Source organism: Pinus tabuliformis, chromosome 6 (assembly GCF_031772625.1).
Source record: "Pinus tabuliformis cultivar Carrire ecotype Pingquan chromosome 6, CPIR1, whole genome shotgun sequence".
NCBI lineage: Eukaryota > Viridiplantae > Streptophyta > Pinopsida > Pinales > Pinaceae > Pinus > Pinus tabuliformis.
The window spans coordinates 80,185,873-80,203,491 of NC_142292.1; positions in this window are offsets into that span (position 1 = coordinate 80,185,873).

Consider the following 17,619-nt stretch of genomic DNA (forward strand, 5'->3'; position numbering starts at 1 on the left):
GATCAATGTAGGAAAGGGGTATGAATATTCCGTTTAAAATAAATTTTAACACGCTTTGACACAACTTGTTTTTTCAGTTTTTAAGAGTCGAGAAAAAACAAAAGATGACTATAGTCTCCTTCGATTTTTAATGAGCCTGAAGTGACAAGTGCTCAGATGGACCTTTTCCGTTAAGGAGTATGAAAAGGAACGAAAGGGACTGCTCTGGAGGTCTAGGTAGAGGGAGTACCAAACCAATCGCAAAACTGCATAATACTTTTTACGGTACGGAAGTCAATCTTCCCGAATGCTGTGTTCAGTGCATTGTGATCAGTAGGGCGGCTGACACGGCTTCCTATGGATAAAGGATTTAAGCCTATAGGGGTCTCCCAAAATATACTCGACGGTACATGGGAGCACAAGTCCGTACTGGCACTTATCGTCTCAAAGTGGAGGAATCACCCAACCATCAGTGAGGACAACAGTTACCAGGCTTTACAATGCCGGAATACGTCTCTAGCCTAGACCTCTAAATGTTGTGCGTTATGTTCCAAAGCGTTTTTAGATTCATTGAATTTATTTTAAGTTGATCTTTCTTATGAAGTTTTCCTTTTGGGTTCACCACGAGATGTAGATGTAATTCCTAAAATGAAATCTAAGGATGATAAACAAACTTTTATCTCTTTTCAGCAATGAAAATCCTAGCTACTAAGGGAAAAGAAAGACACAATCTTTTCACAAAGAGCAAAGAGCACACTGTAAATGCACTTTCCTAAATCAAACCAAACAGACTGTCTATATGCAAATGCACATGCATGTATTTGTTTTTCACTTAGTATTGATGCTAAAAAGAAAGTTGATGTACAAATCTGAATTTGCTTTCAAGCGACAAACACAAACAAGCTCCTTTTCGAAATCAAAAGGTAGAGATGATTACGACACTTTATGATTTTGAAATAAATACTCGTTCTGAAACTAGAAAGTCACAAATTCAAACCAACGGCAATAGTAAAAGCATAATCGACTGTCAACAGCAAATAAACTTTCTCCTATGATCGAAATCGACACTTGCGACAGATCTAAATCAAAGGACGACAATATGATTATTATACTTTTGCAATGGAAAATTGTAAATGACTCAACAAACACACAAAAACATCTACAGTTCTTTTGTACAAATGAGGCGGAATATCAGTAAGGAAAAGGGGTTTGAAACAGTCATATACTGATCACAGGCTGCAAAATTCAGAGACAAAACTGAAAGAATGAAGCAAAGAACCTCAGCTGCACAGGGCTAGGCTGATCAATGCACCTGTTACACAGAGAAACTGCATTGCAGCGCAGGTTGCCCTTTCGGGAAATGCGTTGAAATGCAGAACCTCTTCACGGTGCCTGCGCTGGGGCAGAAACGAGAATTCTATCCGGGTTCTGGGTCACAGTTTGCAGTTTAGTCTTTGGTTTTTGGCCGAGTAAAAGCAATCAGTAATGCACAATCAGGAGTAGATCTAAGGAGGGTCTAAGAGCTATCACAAGGGCAATCAGATAGTTTATGAATCAACTGTTCAAATCATAAACAAATCTAGTGAATGGATTGAAGCAGCAGATGTCTATTTTGCATTTGTTATGGCAAATGCAGTTCGATTGCTACTTATAAGTTTATGAAACAAACAACAAGAGATACACAAACAAACTAATTAGACATTCTCCCCAGCGGAGTCGCCATTTTGTTACCGGGAAAAGTGTCTATTTAGAACTGCTCTATCCCACTAAGGTGTGACAGCTGCCTTAGAAACAAACAGAGAAAACTACTTTTGTATCTCCTTTATGAACTATAAATAAAGAGGAATAGGAAGAACCAACCTGTGTCTTGCGCTAGTCCTTTGATCCAATCTCTCTCCTCTTTGACAGCTTCCAGCTACCTGCTCCCTTACTTGCCCAGCTTCACCAAGTACCTGTAAGATCACAGAAGGAGAAAACTATACAAAGACATGGATCTATATTCATAAATAACTTAGGATCAGATTTAAGTTAACCATACAAATGTAACAAGCATCAATGATACAAAAGCGTGGAGGAGAAACTCAAATAGTTTTTATTGATATACAAGAAGATCCAGGAGGAGTTACAACCGATGATTCTTGACCCAGCATCAACCTCCCAGCAAAGAAGCCCCTCTTCACCTCCAACAAAGCATAGATCACACAATTCTCTGATATTTGTCTCAAAACCAACAACAATTCCTTACAATGTGCAAAATTCCAGCCTCTGGATCTCTAGGATGAGGGATCCATATATAGATGTATGCAAGGAGGATGAGTTAGCTTGTGGTTTGATTAGTGGCTTCTCTCTGTCAGTTCTTGCTTCCACTTGGATACTGAAGGCCTCTTACTCATCCTTGGTCGAATTCAGTGAGGCAAGTGTCATAGGAGAAGATCCTGGAAGCTTCCATTATCTCTCCACCTCACAGAATGACACTGCCATTTGTCATTTCCCGCTCAACGCACCCTGGTAGTGCATTTAGGTGCGTTGCAACGCACCTAGCTAGTGGATTTAGGTGCTATGCAACGCACTTAGCTAGTGGAGCAGCTGAAATGATCCTGTTTTGACTTATTCTGAGCAATTTCTGGTGGAGAACTTCTGGGAGAAGCTGTAATTTGTTGACCTTGTTCCTTTAGGGGTTAGAACAACACTTTTAGGGACTTAGGAGCCCTTGGTTTATGGACATTTCATGCTTGGAGCTGCAAGGCACAAAAATTTCTATAACACCTAGCCCGTGATCATCCATTAACTGTGCAATCTGTAATTCAATATCAGCAAGTTTCTGATCATCCCTCCTCTTCTTCCTCTTAGACCACTCCTCTGTCATTGACCTGAGTTTATTTAGCCGAAGACAGAAGTCCACAACCAACCTCTATTCCCTCAGGGGGGGTTGAGCTCTCCAGAACTCAGTCACCATGTTGATGTAGTCAAGATCTTTTAGATGGCCATCAAAGAATTTGAAGAGGGAGCGTGGCTTTCTTGAAGGTCCAGTAATTTGTAGAAAAATGGGAAGATGATCAGAAGAGACCCTAGTTCCCACCCATTGTTGATACAGGGGGAGGCAACGGATGAGGTTATCATGAATCAAAAACCGATCCAATCTTCGGCCTAGGGCAGCCTCCCCGGTCCACCTATTATGCCAGGTGGGTAGCTTCTTATTCATGGGAACATCAACTAAATTGCAGGAATCCAGTAGAGTACTCATTTGATCGGAAATATGATCGATTTGAGCTTGGTGTCCCCAGGATTCTTCCATGCCCAATGAAAAATTTAGATCCCCCCCCATGATGGTGGAGTTAGTGACAAGATCATGTTCCAGCAAATGGTGCCAAAAATCCATTCTGTTTCGATTAGGAGCATATATGTTAATCACTTTTAATTGAAGTCCCAACTCCCCTACGAAAATGTCCATGCCCATGAAATGCATGGCCCCCCAGGTGGATATGCTTAACTATTTTAGGCTTGATGCCAATTGTGAGTCCACCATATCTGCCTATGGCATCCATACCCTGAAATGTCCAGCCTGACAGGATAGAGTGAAGGGTTCAGATAGTATCTTCAGAAGAGCCAAGAGTTCTTGAAGGAAGAGTATATCACAGATTGTATCCTTTAACAATCTTTTGAGAGCCAGTTTCTTTTTGGGGTTGGCTAGTCCCCGATAATTGTAGGAGAGCCAAATCATGAGGTACCATGGGTTGCAGGCTCCAATGCTCTAAGCGCCCTCCCAATGGTATGATGTTGGCCCCTTGCAACATCCGCCACCGTAGACTTAATGGCAGATTTGATCTTAGATGGGTGCCCTCTAGCAGGTTTAAGGAGCATGGTCTTTCCTGGGGATCGGCCCAATCCAAGATTCATGTTTTTAGATCGAGGTCTGGAGTGGAGGTTGTAGGGATGGGGATCCGACCTAGAAGAGGAGGAACAGTGAGAAGGGGGTGTGGAGAAATCCTTGTGGGAGGTGGGAGTGGTGGAAAAAGTGGGCGGGGGCACTAATAAAGAACAGGGGATGGAAGGAATAGTGCAATATGCTGATGAAGGGGCATGCAGAGATGTATGCAATACATTTAACATAACATCTGAAAAAAGAGCAGCAGATATGGGGATAGATTCATTACCCGGCAGAAGAGTAGCTTCCGTTGCATATTTGGAGCGTGTTCTGGGAGGAGATGGTGGAGCTTTTCGCTAGCTCCCAGTCTTCTTTGAAGTCTCCACCACGGTTTCAGCCGGTGCCTCTCCATGCTCCTATTCACCCTTGTTCTGCTCAACAAAGGCCTGTTGCTTCGTCCCCTTTGAGTTTTCCGTGGCCACCGAAGAATTTAGAGGGCAATCCTTGAATAGGTGACCCACTTTGTGGCACCTCCTACAGCGAAACGAGACTCCTTCATAGTCCAGAAGTTGTTTGTGTGAGAAGTGTCTCCTGTGGAGAGTGATTTTTTCCTCCAACCCAGCCCTGGTGTCAAGGTGAACCAAAATCCTTGCCATTGTCATGATTCCCATTTTTTCAAAAGACTTGTCATGTTCCACGTAAGTCCCCAAGGCATCTCTGATTCGTTTGAAAACCTGTGGAGTCCAAAACTGCATAGGTAGTCCAGGAAGTCTGACACAGATGGGTCCAGTGCCGAGTTGCTCGCATTCAGGATCGAAGAGAGGATCCCAACGTTTCAATAGAACAGGTGCGAGCTCAATGTGCCAGTAACATGACAAAATCCATTCCGTGTACTCCTCCCTATGAAAGTGGAGGGTGAACCATCCTCTGGCTAGCACCCGAATTACGGGGAGTTCTTTCAGCAAGGAACCCCATATCTCCATAGTCCAAAGATGAAATCTCTCCACCGAGTAGTTTCTGCCTCGAACACGGCCTACCAGAACTTTTCTCACCATATCCATTATGTCTGCCATTTGGACGTCCTCTCCAAAGGTCAGGTTGATATCAGTGTCAACCGCTCTGAGACACCATCCCCTTTTCTGTTTTTCCGAGCGCCATCCCGTTCGGTATTCTTTCAGAAGGTTCCTGCATAGTTTTGAAGAGCTGTGCTATGCCAAAATAGAGGGTCTAGGGTTATGGATAGGTGTTTTGAAACAACTAAATCAAATCGGGGAGAGGGGATTGTGGTTGCACTCACCCGAGTGAGAAAAATCATGCGCTGGTCACGAGGGGTTAGATGGGCCAGCCTGAGCCAGGGAGATGGAGGGAGGGTACATAAGCAGAGGGAGCTGCGTGGGAGGAGGAGGGGGTGCTGCGGATGGTAAGGGGAGGGGGAGTCGAAAGTAGGGGAGGCCTGTAGGCAAGAGCTGAGGAGGTTCAGAGTAGCCGGGGAAAGGGGGGACATTCCAAGCCTGGAAGGTCCTCTACCTTGACTGCAGGGTGCTGGCGCTTCCTGGAGATAGGCAAGTGTGTCTTCTTCTGTTTGGTAGCTGTCGACCGATCCAGCTTATCCTGCAAGGGGCTCTCGACCGATGTGGAATTATGCGCCCATATTTCCTGTTCCGGCATGGGGTCCTCCTCGTAGTCCACGAGGTCCTCTTCCCCCATTTAAGCCGATTACAAGTCTTTTCACTACGTGACCAGGGGGGAGCAGGCAGTGATGAAAGGGGATAAACAGTCTAAAAACCGGAGGTGTGTCCAAAACCCGCGGGCTCTGTCACATGAAAAAAAAAACAAAGGGAAACCCCCAACCGGTGTGACTGTAGAGAGTAGGGACCAATAAAAAATGAAGCATGAAAAAGACCGCGGTCAGAACTGCGAGGGTACCCATGCTGCCTCCACCATAATCACTCACCGTTGCAGTGCCGCAGTTCTGCCAAAAACTGAAAACCCTCAATCGACAACCTTGTAGTTAGCGAGGTCAAAACAAAATTGTTTTCATAAACCGTTCTCAAACCCACATGGGAAACCTCCAACGAAACCCATATCCATTGTTGTGGGTAACAGGTCCAGGTTGCCCTGGTGGCCTAGGGTTTTGCCATGACTAGGGTTTCAGTCTGCTCCACGCAACATTTCCAAGTTCCATAGCTATGTGTTATAACTATATTACATTGAACTTCAATTTCATTTAATCATTAAAACAATTAATTTATAAAACAACCCAAAATATATTATATCTAATTAAATCAACATTAAACCTAAAAAAAACAATTAAATTATTTTTAGAAGTCCACCGAAAAATACAATTACATTATTTTAAAAAATACACAATAACATTTTGATTTTTTTTTTTAAATAAGAAAAGCCTCCAACCTCAAGTGCATACCACTCGCTGAAACAACTAGATTTTTATTAACCTCAAACCATGTATATTCGTAAAACTCATAAAACTAGCTGCCTCAATCAAACGTGCAACCTCAACAATCACATTGGGAGTAAGCCCTAGCATTTCTTTAACAAGTCAAAAACACCTCAAAATACTTCGAAACGATGTAAACTATAGACATTATAAACTCTGGTTGGGCATGCCAGTGGGATCATAGAAAGGATGTAAACTATAGACATTTTAAACCTTGGTTGGGCATGACATTGGGATCAGGTTGGCCTCTCAACTCTTGAGGAAGTGTGAAGTGCATAGATACGCTTATGTCAATAAATTTAAAGTTTTGTGTGGATTCAATACTATTAGTATGAATGCTATCTCAATCCATTTAAATTTGAATATGTGAAGTTTCAAAATGCACCTGACCAGTTCACACAAATAAATAACATATCAAATTTGGAATTTGATATATGCAATCAATCATATTATTATATAATAATAATTTTAAAAACTTATAATCATATGGAGTCTTTTTAAAAGATTATTCCAGAAAGTTTTTAGTTGAGACAACAATTTGGTTATTAGGATTGTACATAGTTTGAACCCTTAACCATTTTAGTTATAAACACACAAAATCTAACTAGAAATAATTATGGGTGTTATACGACATTGCACTATACAACAAATTAACGTGAATTGTATAGATAAAAGTCAATTGCATTCGGTTTCCAAAAATAAAAATATTTTACCAAAAATTTTATGAGTATTCCCAGTTATAGAGCTTGAGAGTGCAGAACAATTGTTGGAAACCTGAATTCCCAGTGATAAATATTCAATGCAATTAAGCTTTATCGCGGAGTTGTGGATTTAATATGGGCAAGCTAGAGAAATTGAGAGTGCAGCCAATTACTTGTATTTAAACTTATGCTAGGTGGAAAATAACTTAAATGGTATTGGTATTATAATTTTTGACGAGTAAAATTTGAAATCAGACGTCATTCTGACGGGTTGCAAATATAAAAGAGATGTCATATCTGATGGGTTAAATTTTCAGCTTGCCATCAAATACGTCTTGAAACCCAAAATACCTCTTACAAGACATCAAATTCTAGGCCTGGTTGCAGGGTTTAAAGGAGAAGGTACAAGTTCTAGAGAAGAAGGTCCATGTTCTAAAAGCTCAGAGGGAATCGGGTTTTAGAGGGAGCTTGCAGGTTCATAGGGAGTCTTTGCAAAGCCAAGAAGAGTGTGCGGTTAGTGGGAGCAAGGGTGTTCCTATAGTTGCCAAGAAGGAATCATGGAGAGAATGGAAGACATTTGAGTTTTAGAGGGAGCTTGCAGGTTCAGAGGGAGTCTTTGCAACGCCAAGAAGAGTGTGTGGTCTGGGAGCAAGGGTGTTCCTATAGTTGCCAAGAAGGAATCATGGAGAGAATGGAAGACATTTCAGGAGAAGAAGAAGAAGGAGGAGACTCCCAGTGACAATGACATTTCCAAGAGAGGCGTAATCCATGCTACATGGATTGGTGCACTTGTGGGCATGAGGAGTCTCGCGAGTTTTGATAACAGTGGTGATGATGATGAGCTACTTCCTAGTCCTAGAAGTACATCCCTTGCTAAGAGGGAGTGTGGATTTTTTGTAACTTGTGAGGCACTCCAAGCCTTAGGGTTTAGGGTTTAGAGGTTTGAGCTCCATAATAAGGCATTGTGGGCTTGGAACCCAAGATTTGGAACCGAGCCCGACTGCATTATTATTTTGAAAGTCTCTTTACAAGTATTAGGCAATTCCTTGCTAACGTCAAGAAGCATTAATTATAATTTTGCGGCTCAAACCAAAATGTGAAGAGTTGTCCTAGAACCCTAATGTCAATATAGAAGAACAAAATTCACCCAAAATCTCATCTACTTCATATTTATCAGTCTTGAATTGAATTGCACTGCTTTTATTAATAACCAAAATCCAGTCGGTGGACTAAATTCAAAATCTCTCCATGCAAAGTGCTCAATTTTCAGAACTCTTAAACAAGCATCTTTTTTTAAACATGAACATCTTGTCAAGATAATCCTAAACACTAATATATATATGTAAGAAGTAGCAAGCCATAAGCTGAAGCCAAAAAAAAAAGTTCTTTAAGATTGCAGAAAACAGAAGAATATCTCACATTGATAAGGACAGATCCAACGTTCACCTGAAGCAGGACGTTGTTGTTTTGATTTGGTAAGAGAATTCACATATTCCAATTCCGGCACCCTTTGGGGACTAGAATTTAAATCAGGAGTCTTGAAAATCAATGAATTTGTTGACAGTGGAACAACAGATGCTTCATATTTCTGGCTTCCCAGCCACCTAAACTTATGCTTTGGTTTCTCACCAGAGACGGGAATCGATAGCCAGTAGACAACCATTTTATTGGTGTAAATGAAAAGAGGACATAATTTATCCATTATGACCTAAGTTTCTTTACGTCATATTGAACGCTAAAAATATGACCGAAGGGGACATAATTACGCTAAAAATACACCTTATCCTTTGACCCTGCTGTCGCCCCCGATTCTCGATTCTCTGTATATTATCTCTGTTATCCATCCTTTACGAAACCACTTGGGAAAAAGAAAAGAAAAGAATTCAAATGATCATGGCATCCAGCCTGATCGCTTACTGATGGCGCCATACTCAATCCAAAGCACAAGAAACCACACTCAGTTTCTATACTCTGCGTGATCGACAATTAATTTGTGTGAGCAAGGGATGTTGAGGAACATGGCAGAGGATACAAACGTACCAAAGAAATTGAATGGGAGGTGTACCAGGTTGCAAAGTAAGCATGTCACCTCGAGATTTCACACCAAGGAAAATCGTAATTGGCAGCAGGGGGCGGGCATTCAAGTTCATACTACACTCATGGAGTTGGAAATTAACTCTTTTGTTTAGCGTTCAGATTAATTATGAGACACCTCCTTGGGGATGAACACATTGCGTTATGTAGGTGCATGAAATCTCCTCTTCCTAGGCTACTAAATGAAGAGATTTTTTGGCATTCTCTCCTCATCATGCATTCTGTGAAGGTGCTTGGGAATTTTGAAGTCCACTTCTGGGGGATTATAGGGCACATTAGTTTCATTCTAACTTTTTTCCTCAACCTCCCCAATGATTTTGCAAAGTTAAATCTATTTGGATGGGAATCTCTATAATGGTTTCATGAGAATGGGGTCATGTTGAAGCAAAAAAATTCCTACAAGATCTCTTCCCTCCTTGGCAAGCCACCTCCAAAAGAAAGAAACTGTAATTGTGTTTGGTTTGTTCGTTAGCAACTCTGAGAGATTATTAGTGGGGAACTCTATCTAATTCAATCGGTCACGAAGTCTAGTCCTACTAAATAATTTTTACTCCCATGCTCCCCCTATTGGAATCACTATTTTTTAGCAAGGATCCCCAAACTAGGTGCTCGGGGACCTCAAGGAGATAGAACTTAATATGTCAAGCACGGTCTTCATAGGCTCATCAATATTCAATTTCATTTCCAATGCTAGACTTGTCTGCTTCTCGGTGAAAATGAAACCTATCACTTATGGCTCTAGGTGGCTTTGGGTCAACATCTATAATGCCATCTCCCTAACTGCCAAGTGATATGCCCCGTTTAATCCAGGCATATATTGGTGGCCACCTACCTATTCCACTTGGACTCCCACCATTGTTTCTCTCAGTTTTTCAGTTTCCTTATTTATAGCACAATTTACTATTTGGCAGTTTTTCGGGTCCTGAACTTCCAGAGCCGTTTTGAGGCCCTAAACGATGTTTTTTTGGCAAAACAAGGATAAATTCATCATTCAAAGGTTGTAGTCCTCGAATAGATATTTCTAAAGAGGTATTGTGCACATCAAACAAAGATCGTATGCCAAAGTTACGACCCCGGGAAGTTGATGTACCAATTTACCCAAACGGGGCCCATAGTTTGGCACTTCATCTCCTAGGGTTAGGTTTTTGGAGGGTTTTCCATTGTTTCTCAATAATAAATAGGCCTTTGAGCCTCATTGTAACACAGTTTAGAGGCATGTAGCCACCACATCTCTTCTCAGAGATAAGCTACCATCGCCCGAGCTTGTCTTATTTCCATTCTGTTTGTAATCATATTTTAGTATTTGATATTAATGAAATGAAGTGTTATTTCTACCGCATCTTTGTATTTATGGTTATATATGTAATATGTTGTGTTCTTGTTTAAATCTGGATCAGTGGTATCAAAGCGATCTGCTCTTTCTATGTTTTTATTTGCATGTCCCCAACGAGGTCGGGATATCAGGAGTTAGGGTTGGATTTGATTGAACCTTTGTAAGAGTAGCCTTGCAAACCCCAACGACCACCCATGGGGGAAGAAAATAAAGATGAGGGGTAAGAGATCCTATCAAAATATTGCTCGAGGAGGCCCTTGAGAAACAAAGGAACACGATGATGGATAACTTTACCTAGATCCTTCAACAGTTGCCCACCGGCGGTGCATCCACATTCAGTAGCCACTCTAGAGGCTTCACTCCTTTTAAGGTACAAGTAAACTTTGACATTCCCATATTTGAGGGCCAAATAGATGCAGACGTTATAAATAAATGGTTAAATATGCTACAATGATATTTTTTTGTTCATGATTTTTCCAACCGAGAAAATATTACATTTTCTCTTCTCAAAGCCACCCCCCATGTCAAGGACTGGTGGGAAACCTACTGTGAGCAAAAGGATGAAAGCACGACCTCACTGTTTTCAGTCACACCCACTTGGAACTCATTTTGGGATGCCATCAAGGAGCAGTACTAACTAGTTGGGAGCTATGAGGATAAATACATAAAGTGGACAATGTTGCGGCAGGGAAGGGACCAAGATGTGCCAAAGTTTACCAATTTTTTTCATACCTTTCACACGAAGTTGGGTATCAAGGATTTTGAGAAACATTTGGTACTCAAGTACCGCAGCTGCCTACATAGGTACATTCAGGATGAGATGGAGTTCTTAGACATCTCCTCGCTTAGAAAGACATACTGATACGCCGTTAAGATCGAGCAGAAGTTTAAACATAAGAAGCGAGACTTTGGATTTGCAAATCTGAAGCAAGGGAAAGGTGCCCCCAAACCGTAGAATAAAGGACAAAGCCAAGGCGGGGTGGCCCAAGACAACCCGCCAAAGCCACAAGCAAAGAACAACACTGTGAAGCCGAAGAAGGACAAGGGAAAGTGGTGTGAGTTCCATAAGAGCTCCACTCACAACATAAGTGAGTGTTGGGCCAAGCAGTCACTGTTGGCCAAGCTGAAGGCTTTGGAATCAGATGCATGTTCTAACTCTGAGTCAAAACCCAACAAGGGGAATGATAAAAGGAAGCAGATTATCGATGTGGATCCCAATGCCACCATTGCCACCACAAAGATACAGAAGGAGGAACTCGAAGATCCAGAGGAGGAGGAGTGCCTCTTCGACTCCTAGATGTGGGTAAAGGGTTCCTTGCTACAGTTCATTGTCGACAGCGGGAACCAAAAGAACCTCATTTCGGTAGAGTTTGTGAAATGGCTGGGCTTACCAGCCATAACACACCCAAAATCTTACACCATTAGGTGGCTTCACCAAGGATGAGATCTTTGTGTAAGCTAGTAGTGTCGCCTTCCATACAGCATCAAGCTCTTCACGGATGAGGTATTATGTGACATTTCTCCCTTTGATGTTTGTGATGTATTATTAGGCCAACCATACTTGTGGAAGCGACATGATGTATATGAGTCAAGGCCTCGTGTTGTTATTGTTACTTTGGGAAATAAGTTGTACAGGATACCGAAGGTAGCACTTCCTACCACCATCTATTTGGTTACTGCAAAACAATGCAGTAAGCTCATTTCCAAACCCAGGAAATTTGTTTTCCTAATGATACGTCCTTAGGTAAAGAAGAAGAGGGTGGCCACGACCTCCAGATAGGGCCCATCCGCACCACAACAATAGATGGACAAGGTCATGAACGAGTACGAGGACATCTTTACCTCCCCCACAATGGTGCCTCTACACTATCATGTCAAGCACTCCATCGATCTGACCCTAGGTGTGCCATACCCCAGTGGACCAATCTATCTGCACTCTATTCTGGAGAACGTCGAAATCAAGAGGCAAATTCAGGAACTGCTGCAGAAAAGGTCACATCCTGTTGAGTTCATCACCCTGTGGGAGCCTGATCATGTTAGTACAGAAGAAGGATGGGACTTGGAGACTCTGTATTGGCTATCGGGCATTGAACAAGATCACTGTCCGGAATAGGTACCCAATCCCATGGATTGATGACCTTCTAGACCAACTCAAGGGGGAAAAATATTTCAGCAAGATTGACTTGAAGTTCGAATATCACCAGGTATCAATCGAACCCTCCAATGTGTGGAAGATTGCATTCAAAGCCAAGGAGGGCCTTTTCGAATGGTTTGTTATGTCTTTCAGGTTGACGAAAGCTCCTGCAACCTTGTTTAAGGGAAAACTAGTGTCGATTCGAACTGCTAGTCCCACTAAGATGGGTAGCTATCTTAGAAAAAAACAATGAAAGCTTTTCAAGAGTTTCTTTAAGTGTGATAGATGGAAGAGAAGAAAAGAAGACCAACTTGGATCTTTCGTTTTGATCCTAGCTTGATTTTTCCTTTCCTTGATAGAATTCGTCACTCCTCTCCTACTTGTCCCGCTTCAAAGAGTACCTGTAGAGTCAAAGTAACAGCAAACTATCAAAGCATCTTTATCTAAAACATCATAAACAATGCGGAAACAAAAACACATTGACCATACAATTGCATTCATGAAAAAGATTCACAAATACACGATTATATGGAGGAAAACTCAAAGAACTTTATTAATAGTAATGTAAGAGAGGATTACAACCTAGCTGCCTGATCCAGCATCATCCTCCTAGTTGTAGAAGCCCTCTTCACCTCATGAACAAGAAAATCACCCAACAATGCAATGTCTCTTCTCACTAGCAAACCAACAACACTTCCTCACTAAATACAAAATTCCAGCCCCTAGCTCTCTCAGATGAGGGATCCATTTATAGATGTCTTGCAAGGGTGTGAGTTAGCTCTGGGTTTTTGATTAGTTTCATTCCACTGATAGTTCTTGGTTCCACTTGGAGATTTCATGATCTCTTACTCATCCCTAGGCGAATTCAGAGAGGCAAGTGTCACAGGAGAAGTTTCTGGAAGATTCCATGATCATCCACCTTGCAAACTGTCTCTGCCATTTGTCTATTCTCACTCATCGCACCCCACAGAAGGCCATTTGAGTATGCATCACACCTGGCCAGTTAGGCAATTAGTATGCATCGCACCTTGCCCATGGAGGAGTCTGTATGGTCTAGTTTTGGCTAGTTCTGAGTAGTTTTTTAGGTGGAACTTCTGGGAAATGATGTAATCAGCTGACCATGATCCTTTAGGGTATGAAACAACACTTTTAGGGACTTAAGGAGTCCCTAGTTTATGGACATATGAGTTTAGGGTTGCAGTGCCCAAATATGTCTATAACAGATGCCCCCTAAAGCATGAGGTCGTAAATCTTTTGATGTCAGGTGAAATGCTTTATTTATGAGGATCCGAGGTATTCGAACTGGAAGGTGACCTATATAAGATACAATACAATACATCATCATCATATTATTTTCATGATCTAGTTGAGGCGGGCATTCCCATGCTCAGCTTTATAAATTCATTTTCATGTACATAGGACAGACAATCATCTGCTGTTGCAGAATGGTGATTCTTCGCATGAAGAGTCATCTTCCCTGGCTTAGATGACTATCTGTGCAGCTTCTGTGTACAATTGATGTCCTTATTTTCCTGAATATATCGCAACCCGGATGGATGAAACTAGATCTGGGGTCTTCAAAACTCGTCCAATCTTCACCTGATGTATAAGTCGATCAATGTGAAAAGATGTTCTGAAGTTGAACATGGAAAGACATCATCTGATTACAAGCCAATGATGTAAGCTGTTAACAGACACGAGAGGAGTCACCGATAATGATGATGACGCTCAAGGTACTACAGTACAATTCGTGTGGTGTGAATATATGACCCGATGTTGAACACCACGCAAAATCTTTCGGTCGAAGGTCATTGATGTAAACCTGTCGCCGGAAGTGAGAAACTTTCCATTGAGGCATGCAAGCTTCAAATTACTGAAAGGGTTGCTCCTAAGTCAACTTCTTGGATAATGAGCTGATGTCGACAAGAAGTGACCTATCGTAGGAGGGCCTTGATGTATCCCACATCTACGACGCGAAACAGAGCAAATGATTTTTGTGGAGGTGAAAATGATCTGATGATATGAGGTTCAGGAATGGCAGTCATGAAAAATGAAGTGTGGATGTAATGTAGTGGATGAGGTTTTTGCTGGATGGTGAATTCTATGAATGACTTCTCTTGAACATGTTGGTGACATTGACCTGGACTGGTAGTGTTAACCCCATGGATGGCACGGCGGACCAATGGTGACGGTGAATGGAAAAACCCAACCCAACTCAATCACGGTGATGGAGTGAAAGTGTCATGTTCAAGAGTGGCCTGCTACCAATAGAGTTCTTCAAGTTTTCTTCCCATTTTTCCCCAACCATTGTTGACCAGTACCTCTTTATTTTTGACAAGCTTGAGGAGGATAACATATGCTTGGTCTATAATTTTCCCTTCGGGAAAACCTGTTGCTTTGTGTTTAGCAAGCCTAGCGTCAGTGAGACTCGTTCTTGTTTGGGTGGACAATTATGTCGCCATTTTTTTAACAAGTTTAATGACAAATATAACTCGGTCCTTTTCATGTTTAGAGAGTTTGAAAATGGACAAAAAGGAGAATCCAACAGTCCTTTTTTGTGGCATAATCCCTTAAGTCTGAAAAAGTGTAAAATAATACAAAAGGGATGACTTTTCGATAGTTTTAACGAGCCGACAAAGACAAGCACTCTATCTTTTTGTTTAATGATCCATCAAGTCCAAAAATATTAAAATATATGAGAGGGATGGCGTTCCCCTTACTTTAACGAGCTGGGAAGGCCAATAGCTCTACAATATTTTTATATTTAACGAGTCTAAAAAGAGTTTAAAAGAGGCTCGTTTTTGATGAACTAGTGGTATTTCTCGGTAGCAGCTGGTTCCGGGTAAGTTTGGAATTTCTCAAAACATGGCAGTGTGAAGAGGGTGGAAATCAGAATCACTCGTCACAAATGTTCCTCAGAAGGGCAAACAATCAAGTGGAAGCGTATGGTCGGCCAAATGAAATGGAGGTGATGGAAGGAACACAATCAAAGTTCAAAAAGGGCAGATATCAAAGCGATCACAAAGGTTATTTACCAAAGGCGGGTTTATTTTTTAATGAGCTTGAACCTTGTGCCAACATGTGCTCAGTGCAGGTTGATTTTTTAATGAGCTTGAACCTTGCGGGAACATTGCTCTTAATATTGGTCAATGATATTCAGTTTATCGTTTAACACATTAGATTCTTTCTTCGGTCGTTCAACCTGCTCAATTGCTCCATCAAATTGATTAGAAATACACATATATATGCCTGAAAAAATGAATTAAAAACTATAATTTTACTTGAGGTACGTGAATAGTAACATAAAAAGTAGTTTTACCTCTCATTTTTACCATTTCATTTCAAATTTGGGATTTGGAGTTCTAGAGTGGTTTTCTGCCTCAAACTTCATCTGCTGATTTTGGGAGATTCGGTGTAAAATTCTCCACATCGTCAGGTCCAGGTAGGAGCTAACCTTGAGCTCTTCATTTTCATTCCATCCTTTTCTGATTTTGAGCAACTTTTCCCCTTTTTTTGAGCCCCTGGTGTTTGAAGAAATCTTTCTTCCATCATCGCACCTACCCTATATCAAAAGGTGTGATGCATACTGAGTTGTACACTGGCCAGTCAATATGCATCTCACCTAGTCCAAAGGCAGGGTGTGATGGGCGCAAAAGGGAAAGTTTGCATAGTGATTTCTCATGAAATTCTTGCTTGTTTTTGCTCAAATTTGGATCCTAATTCATCTTTTTTCTGTGACTTAGATATTTGTTGGATCAAGATGGTCGTCACATGGTGTGAATGAGAGCATGAAGAAGAAGCCATGATTTCCTTACATGATCAGGGTACTGTTACTGCATTGTGAAATTATGGTTTGCTCAAATTCTTCCATATATCTAGCATGAGGCAACAAATCAACTTGTTGCAGTATTTCCTCGATGCATGGGATCCAATCAACCAGCTGTTCCAGATTAGAGGTAAATCCATCCCACTAACAATCGAGGACATTTACTTTTTGACAGGGTTATCGAGGCGTGGTGCCCCTCTTTCATTGTCGGGATCCGCTCATGGGGGCGAATAAGTGAGAGATTATATCCGTCAGCTTTGTAGAGATGGATCTCAGCCTAATAGAGATGGCAAGATCAATATCTAGGATGTCATTGATCGGCCTTTAAGGACCATTTTATTCACCTTTGCTAAATTGGCTGGTAGCGCAGCTCTTCATTTGGCAAACAGATCTTATGTGCAGTATGCTTTAGAATGCCTGAAACTAAAGGTATTCAACTGGTGTGAGGCAGTACCTCCGTTGATAAAAGAACAACTCTCTAAGGTAAAGAATGGAATATCCAAGAACTTCGGATATGGTTCCATTTTGACTGCTTTTGCCGTAGACAGGATCCCACTGATGCAGCCACAACATATTTCACTAGGATTGCCAGTACTGAGGGAACCTAGGATGCGGAGATGGGTTGATCTCATGGCTAGACATGCTGGTCAGCCACAGATTACTTTCTCTAATGCCTTCTTTGAGTGGTTCAACCGTCAGGAGATGGTCTTCTCAGAGTATTCGTATGTCGAGATGGACTTCCGAGGTGACCCGGATTTGGCGTTGCCAGTTGGTGAGCAGTGGGGTGTGATAGGTAAAGATTTTAACCATATCTTTGTTTATCAGTTTCATAATATTTTTGTGATTTATCAAGATTAATTGAACTCAAGTACTTGTGCATATGTTGGGCCAGTGAGACCAGCGGCGTGCCCAAGGGTGGTAGTTGGCGTTCCATCAAGAGAAACTGTAGGGAGGGTTGTCCTTCGTGATCTTGACATAGCAGAGACCCTGGCAGTATTGCAGGATCATATTGAGGCTCTTACCCTTGGTATTCATGATGTGAGGACCGACGAGTTACCTCTGAGGCTACAGTGCCATACTACTGGCGTTCAGAGTCGATCGAATAGGCTCCTACGTATGATTGCGCAGGCGGTGACATGTTATCACTAGCATCATTAGCATAGGATGATTTTCTGCATCCACTTTTGAGTTTCTTGGTCGCATGACCAATTTTTCCTTGAACACAAAAC